Genomic DNA, 8,579 nt, shown 5'->3' with positions numbered 1-8,579 from the left:
TTCAGGTGAATAGCGATCAAAAGGATGACTCTTAATGATAGCTTTTTTTTTTTTTTTTAGAAATGCTCGGCATTTCTCACAAGCCATCAGAGGCTGGCATAGTTTGCATGGCTAAATGACTGTCTTATAAGCAAACTCTGAAGCTGTCTCTCTCTTCGGCTTCCAGTTTCTTTGGCCAAGTCACATCATGGCATAGATGAGATATAGGCGGAGCAGCGTGCTTTGGGCTCTTAGTAGCCCTGAAAGATGCTGCTGGGAAACCCACGAAACACTGGCCATGGAGATCTAGGTCTTCATCTTCGTCTCATGAAACAAAGCACGATTAGGGGAAGCATCTGGGGTGGTGACAAGGTCAGTTTTGGGTGAAAGAAGCAGATAAAGACTGAAGATTAAGTAACGGATCTGGGCACTCCCATTCTCCTGACTCAGGAGTATGGTGTCAGTGTATTGGAGAAGTAGAAAGAACACAGGAGTGGGTGTCAGAGATTCCATGGGGGAGGGGAACTTTTTCCTCTACCCTCTCAGATCTTTGCGCTTCCCTGGTGGCTCAGACGGTAAAGCGTCTGCCTACAGTGCGGGAGACCTGGGTTCAATCCCTGGGTTGGGAAGATCTCCTGGAGAAGGAAATGGCAACCCACTCCAATACTCTTGCTGGGGACCTGGAGATAAAACTGCTGAAGCCAGTTGAACGGAATAAAGTGAGTTATTTCAAATGCATATTGACAGCCTCACAGAATGAAAGGAAAACCCCAAAGAGGTGGTCAGACCCAGAGGTTAATACAAAGAACAATACATCTGTGGAGAAGTGACAAGACAGAGAAGGGCTCTGAGCTTCCAGGCGCGGTGCTTTGTGGGGTGGTAGACATACAGGAAAACTCATGGAAGATGAGGGTCATTTTAGGAAGGTTTGTGATGTGGATTCCTCTCCATGCCATCCCTGAACTAATGAGAGTCTAGAGTCCTCTCCAGTGATGAAAAGTCATTTGGCTCTTCCTGGTGCTGGAGGGGAGAGTGGCACCTTCACGTGGGAAATTTATGCCCAACTTTTAGGTAATCAGGGGGAAGGCAGAGAGCTTTTGCTGCAGTCCGTTGTTTCTCAACTGCATTCAGCTCAAAGCAATCTTTATGTCAAAGTGGCATATTTGGGGAGGCACAGTCTGCGTTCCTTCAGCTTCTTGTAACTTACTGACAGTCTCTTCCCTGCTATGCTGGAAGCAATTTGAGGGTAGGACTGGGTCTGTTTGTTCTCCAGACCCCAGCACAGGGCCTGGCCCATTTGTTTGACCGCTAATTAATGGGTGAATGGCTTTGAGCTGCTCTGAGTCTCCGTTTCCTTGTCTGTAAGGTGATGATAGCGCTGCCCAGGTGGCTCAGCAGTAAAGAATCCACCTGCCAAAGCAGGAGATGTGAGTTTGATCCCTGGGTCAGGAAGATCTCCTGGAGAAGGAAATGGCAACCCACTCTAGTATTCTTGTCTGGGAAATCCCATGGACAGAGGAGTCTGGCAGGCTCTGGTCTTTGGGGTCTCAGAGAGCCAAATACAACTTAGCAACTAAAACAAGAAGACCAACATAAAGGTCTTGTCTTAGCATCCAAAGATCCCTTCCTGCATTGATATACTCTGTAGCAGACGTTCCCAGGTTGGTCACGAGAAGGAAACAATTTAATCTTTTTTCTTGATTTAAATGGAAGCTCGTCCTTAGATGGGGGCTTCCCTGGCGGCTCAGAGGGTGAAGAATACGCCTGCAATGCAGGAGACCTGGGTTCGATCCCTGGGTCAGGAAGATCCCTTGGAGAAGGGAATGGCAACCCACTGCAGTATTCTTGCTTGGAGAATCCCTTGTGCCAGGGAGCCTAGCAGGCTACGTGGGGTTGCAAAGAGTCGGACACGACCAAGCAAATAAGACTCTTCTTCCTTATCTGAGTGTTCCCAAGGAAACATGGCAAGATGTGATGGAGAGCAGAGCAAGACTCATCACAACAAAATACTTGGGAGCGTTTTCTCATTTCGTCCACTCTTGTGACCGAGGTTTGGCTCAGAGTTTGGACCGTGTGGATGCAGACACACCACAGTCATATCCCTTCTGGTAAGGAGATGGCCCAAGGGTGGGGATGGCTGGGACAGCACATGATACTCTCCAGACGCTCCATTCACCAAGGACAGAAAGCAAATCAGCGTCCCAGCTTTGCACAGCTGCAGAATGGACTTGTTGGAAAATGTGGCCTTGAAATATCTCACTTGTGTTTTTATCAGAACGTTTCAAACGTTAGCGGCAAATCTCTGGCTTAGTGGAAAATGGTCCTCAAGTTTGGAGTTTGGCATCCTGGGTCCTGTTGAAGACATTCTCTGCCTTGTCCTTCCTCAGGCAAGCCACACGTCTCTGGGCCTCAGTTTCTTCCTTTGATCTTAATGTCTAGGGCCCTCTCGGGTCTAATTTTTTTTTTTTGGTTGCGCTGTATCTTTGTTGCTGCCCGTGGGCTCTCTCTAGCTGCAGCCGGGGGCTACTCTCCATTGCAGGGCATAGACTTCTCACTGTGGTCGCTTCTCTTGTTGCAGAGAACAGGCTCTAGGCACACAGGTTCAGTAGTTGTGGTGCGCGGGTTTAGTTGCTCCAGCGAATGTGGAATCTTTCCCCACCAGGGATTGAGCCCACATTCCCTGTGTCGGCAGGTGGATTCTTATCCACGGTACCACGGAAGTCCAGGTGTAATGCTTTAAGGTGGTTGCATCAGTACTAATTTGAATGAACCGAATCCAGGATCTGCTCCCTCAGGTGTCTCTTCCCATTCCTGATGATGCTGGTGTCCCACCATCAGTTCAGCAGAACTGGCACCTGGATCTACTTCCTGGGGTGGGGGGTGGTGCTTTGCTCAGTCACCTTCCCTGGCCTTAGCCCCCGAGTGACCAAGGACACAGCTAAGACATGCTGGCCATGCTGTGGGAGAGTGGAGCACTGCGGAGGAATGGCAGAGAGGTGGGGTGGAGGGGTTGCCCAGTGAGGCGATCAGCCATGGTCTTCCAGGTTCAAGTTCAGCCTGGCTGGGATAAACTCAGTTTAGTCCCTCAAAGTCGAAGCTCTCAAGAAGACTTGATGTTCATCTGGCACTCACATGGCAGATCCTGGGGTTTAATGGTGGTGGTGGTGGTTGGAGGGTGAGCTGGAGAAGGGAGCTCTGCCCATAAGCTGCTTATAATTATCAAACCTTTTCTCTGAAGCATTCTGATGGGTAGGTCATGCCTGGGCGATAGAAACTACAACAGAGATGAAATATAACCCTTTGAGAGCATCCAGCACAAGTAGATTGTGTGTAATTATTTAATCATTAATTGGCTGGAGGCAAATCAGAGAAGACTTCCAGGAAGAGGAATAGAACTTTCAAGGTGGAGCTGTAGGAGCTGGGAGAAAAGACATTCCAGAGCCAGCAGAGCAAAGATGCAGAGGAAGGGAGCTGCCTCGAGTGTCCTGGGAACCAGAGCTACTCTTGGCTGGCTGAGGATGTAAGCAGAAAGGGCTCCTTGGAAAAGTAGGTCACTGTGAAGTCATCTGAGCCTAGAGTGCAAAGCTTATGATTTTGGATTTATCCCCGAAGGTCAAATACTGGTTGCTTCCACTCATCCTGCAGATGGTTTTTGTTTGGCTTGTACAGCACTTGTGTGTCTTTTTGAAAGTGAAATCGCTCAGTCGTGTCCGACTCTTTGCGACCCCACGGACTGTAGCCTGTCAGGCTCCTCTGTCCATGGGATTTTCCAGGCAAGGGTGCTGGAGTGGATTGCCATTTCCTTCTTTTTAATTTGATCCAAATTTTTAAGGTATAAATATTTCACAAATAACCCAGCTTCTTTAGACATGGGAAGATCTGGCCTCTTGGAGACAGTCAAGCAGGAGTCCAGTAGCTGATTCCCCTCAGACAAGCCACCCAGAGACCCACTAGCCACTATATGCCCACCTGGCCCACTGTGGCTCATTTGTGCCCTCCTGGGACCCTGCCAGAGAGAGGAGAGCCAAGCAAGTTTGCGTGATGCCGGCTGGGATAATCATGGGCGCTAAACTTGTTTTTTCTTGTCTCTCCCAGGTGATTTCTCAGGCTCTTCTGCCTACTTCTGTTGGGCTGCTCATGGGTGGAATTAGGAAACCACTGAAAATTTGCCCAGCATACTGTCAAGGATTTCCTACGATCTTCATACCATTCCTTTTCTATCAGCCTCTGGAGCATCACTGCCTTCCATTTACTTCCCCTGAGCTGCCCAAAGCCTGAGTGCTGCTCTAGATGTCCAGACTCTTGCCTGGGTTAAGAGCATTTTTATGCATCAGTCAGTAAGGAACTGGAGAAGGTAATGGCAACCCACTCCAGTACTCTTGCCTGGAAAATCCCATGGACGGAGGAGCCTGGTGGGCTGAAGTCCATAGGTTCTCGAAGAGTCGGACATGACTGAACGACTTCACTTTCACTTCTCACTTTCATGCACTGGAGAAGGAAATGGCAACTCACTCCAGTGTTCTTGCCTGGAGAATCCCAGGGACAGGGGAGCCTGATGGGCTGCCGTCCATGGGGTCGCACAGAGTCGGACACAACTGAAGCAATTTAGCAGCAGCAGCAGCAGTGAGGAACAGGGGGTAACCACATGCCCCCCAGTCCTGCACCCAGGCAGGTATCAGCAATCAGTCAGTCACCAGCAATCAGTCAGTCACAGCATGCTTCCCTGAGTTGAGACTCAGCATCAAAATCTTTCTCGACCATGCTCCAGGCAACCCTACCAACTGATCAAGTCCAGTCATGGATTTGTCATAAATTGACTTCCCCTAGGATAAGAGGATTTCTGATATAAACTGCCCAGTTGAGATTAGGTCACAAGTATAGTCTTTGGGCTTTGTTTGTTTCAAGATTGATGGTTTCAGAATCTTTCTGGGGGCTCACAATTGCAGAGTTCTTTTCCCCACCTCTGTGAGTGTTATTGTTCTTTTAGATAATCCTAGGTAATAATAGTTTCCATTTATAAAAGCCTATTTTGTGCCAAGGTTTAAGATGTGTAGTACTTTATTGTCATGGCAACCCTGCAGGTTAGTTACCATTATCCCTAGTTTACAAATACAGCTCTAGGTGTTAAGTGTTTTTGACTAAGATAATAAGTGCTAGTAAGAGTGATGTTCAAACTCAGAGCTATCCAGCTCCAAAGTCCAGGGCATTTCTACTGTTTTACACTATTTCCTTACTTCTTCCTTTAAGTTCTGGCTATGCCTTCTCATTTGATGGAATAAGATCCTTTCCCTCCTGTTGAGACCCCAGGGACCCAAAGCAATCGTTTAAGTCTGAAGGATACTTAACCAAAAGACCCTTAATCTAGAGAAGCCTGGGTGTTTGTAACTATCACTTGCTCTGAATGGTACAAGCATCTATTCCTGGAGGCTTGACTTGGGGGCCCTGGGCAGGGAGCTTGTCCTCTGACACGGTGTTGGTAAAGATGCCAGAGAGGCCGCCCCTCCCCTGCTCCCTGGTCCTGGGGTGACGAGGGTGGTCTGATGGGAGTTGGCTGTGGAGCACCTACTATGCCTCAGGCTCTGCGCCAGGTGCTCTGAGCTCAAGCCCTCCATCCAGTCTGCGGTCTGTGCACCACACTACGTCACAGCGCTCCCAATAAGCCCACTCCTCCTGATGGTCATGCAGAGCAGGAGTGCACAGACGGGAACAAAGGGAGAAGAAGGCAGGGACAAGGCAGGAAACCTGGCTTCTAGCCGGACACTTGGAGGGAATTCGAGTCACAGGGCAAAAAGAAGACATCTTTTGGCAGCCGTTCACAGTAACCTGGGATTCCGAACAGAATCCTAGATGTGAGAAAAGTAGAAACGGACAAACAGACTCAGCACTTTTTCATGCGGTCAGTGATTCCTGCCCATCAATCAAATGCAGGCATTGGTGACATTCTGAGAGCAGTTATTAGAGCCCAAAGCAGTCACTTCACATACTAGGAAACTATTAGCATCTTTTCTGTCAAGAGGAAGAAAAAGAGATAAGGACAAATAAGCTCATTACAAGTGAAATCTGATGAAAAGCTGGTGGAAGAGCCTTGGCAATGCCTGGTATGTAGAATGACCGTCCATCCCCACTTGCCCAGAACAGTCTCGAGTTAGCTGGTTGTCTCAGCATAATTACAAAACACACTCTCCTTTCCCCTGAAAAGTGTCCTGATTTTGACGATAAAATGACTATATAGTTACCTTTGCTTCCATAGCAGGTTTCAACTTCCTGCCCCTTTGGCCTGTGCACAGTTAACTGGGTTGAATGTATTTCCAGCGTTGCAATAAAAGTTAGTCTGCACAGAAATCCATTTCATTAGCAAGAAGCCTAGGGGACTTCTCTGATGATCCAGTGGTTAAGACCATCGCAGGGGGCATGGGTTTGAGCCCTGATCGGATAACTAAGACCCCACACACCGTGTGGTGCAACCAAAATAAATGTATATTAAAAAAAAAAAACATAAAAGAGAATAACAAAGGTCTGAGCTAGGGGATTAACATCATTAATTAAACACTAAACACACACACACACACACACACACACACAAAGAAGCCTATACTGTTGAGGAAATTTTCACACTCTCCCCCTCACTCTGCTGTACCCACACACCCACCCACCCAGACTCTGGCATCAGTCAAATCTTAGATCTGTCTTGTAAACTTTTGTGAATCTCAATTCCACAATCACGTGTCTATCAGAGTCAGAAGGTACAGCTATGGAAGCTTTGAGCGGATTTAGGGGTGATGCACTGGGCAGAAGACTTTGGGAAGTAGGGCTCAGGGCCTTCCAAGTACACAATAATTATCAATCAGGCCCTTTGTGTGTGAAATGGGGATAGGCTGGCCACTCTGTGCCCCTTCCCATCTTGCCTACCCCCTCTAACCTGACCCAAGATGACTCATCCCAGGATTCTTTTTGTATTCATTCCGAATAGAATATTCAGTTTCCTCCAACAGCCAAGACAAACTGCCAGATAAACACTGGCCAAGAAAACTGGGGGTTCTTGGCTGGTGATTGAGGAGTTACGCATAGCCGGAGTCAGGGCTCTGTCCTCAGGATGGAGTTTCATTCTGGACACACCCCTTGTCTTAGCTCCTATCATATGAAGCTTTGGAGGCCAATCAGAAGGATTTGGGATGCCCCTGTTTTCCTGTGAATGTGTAAACCAGCTCCCTCCCTCACCCTGATTAGGAAAAAAAACCTAACAAAACAATTGGACAAGAGCGCCCCCTAGTGTCAAAAGGTGCATTCATTCATTTGAAAGATCTAGAGCCCCATTGGAATGTGTACCGTTTTCTAGGGATTATTTCATTAAATGTTCACAGCACAGAGGTGCTTTGGGATCAGGAATTTAAGAGAAATAGCCCTCTGTTCTCAAAGAATCCAGTTTTATGGAGGGAGGCTGACATGTTAAACAACCAACCAACCAGTGTGATAACTGCTGGGATAGTTGGAATATGGGGTATTTTGGGAAAACAAAAAAGGGACCCTCCCTGGTGGAATCAGGGAATGTGTCACAAAGGCACTGAGCCTAACTGTTAATTAGCTCCAGTCTTGGCTCACCCATTCCTGTAGAGGTTGAGCTTGGAACAGAATTCACTGGCTTGCACTTGCTTGCAATGTGCCTGCATTCCTCATTTCTCAGACCACCGCAGAAAGCCAACCTAAATGGAATGCTCTTCCCTAAACACAACCGGATGGATGGTTTTCATCTTTTTTTTCTTCGGTTGTGCCTTGCAGCATGTTCATCTCAGTTCCCTGACCAGGGATTGAACTTGCATTGGAAGCATGAAGTCTCTGAACCACTGAAGGGGCAGGGAAGTCCGGTTTTCATGTTTAATATTACATTAGCTTTTAAAAAGGCTGTCCCCACACTGAATTGTAGGAACTTATGAAGAATCTTTTAATGCCACTCTGAACTTGGAAAGTAACCGTGGTGGTAGGTGTCAACTTCTGAAAGTACACAATACTAGACTTGAGCTGTATTTGAGAAAAAAACAAATCTGAACCTGGTAGAACTGTGCCAGACACAAACTCTGAAATGAAATACTCAGCACTGCAGCTAGGGTGCCAACATACAGGTCAAGGCTGGCTCTTTTCTCAGCTTGAGATCTGGAGGAGCTAGGCCTGGGTTTATAGGATCCTTTCCTGCTCTTTCCCTGGTGCCCACAGTAAAGAACCTGTCTGCAATGCAGGAGACCTGGGTTTGATCCCTGGGTTGGGAAGATCCCCTGGAGAAGGAAGAGGCTACCTACTCCAGTATTCTTGCCTGGAGAATTCCATGGATAGAGCCTGGTGGGCTACAGTCCATGGGTTGCAGAGTCTGGACACGGCTGAGCAACTTTCACTTCACTTTCTGTTCTTTCAGAGTTTTGGCCCCGAGGGAGTCCGCCCTTCTCACCTAATGTCACACATATGTAGGGAGCCTGGAGGGGGTCCCGGTACAGACACTACAGACTGTAGCTGCCTATAAAGACTGAGATGACTCCTTTATCTGTGAGCCTTCGCTGGCTGCCTTAGGTCCGTTCATTACTCTGACGTTTGAAAAAGGCTATCCAAATACA

This window comes from Ovis canadensis, chromosome 20 (genome assembly GCF_042477335.2).
Source record: "Ovis canadensis isolate MfBH-ARS-UI-01 breed Bighorn chromosome 20, ARS-UI_OviCan_v2, whole genome shotgun sequence".
In the NCBI taxonomy this organism is placed as follows: Eukaryota; Metazoa; Chordata; class Mammalia; order Artiodactyla; family Bovidae; genus Ovis; species Ovis canadensis.
The sequence above is the reverse complement of the archived record's forward strand: the minus strand, read 5'-3'. Positions refer to the sequence as shown.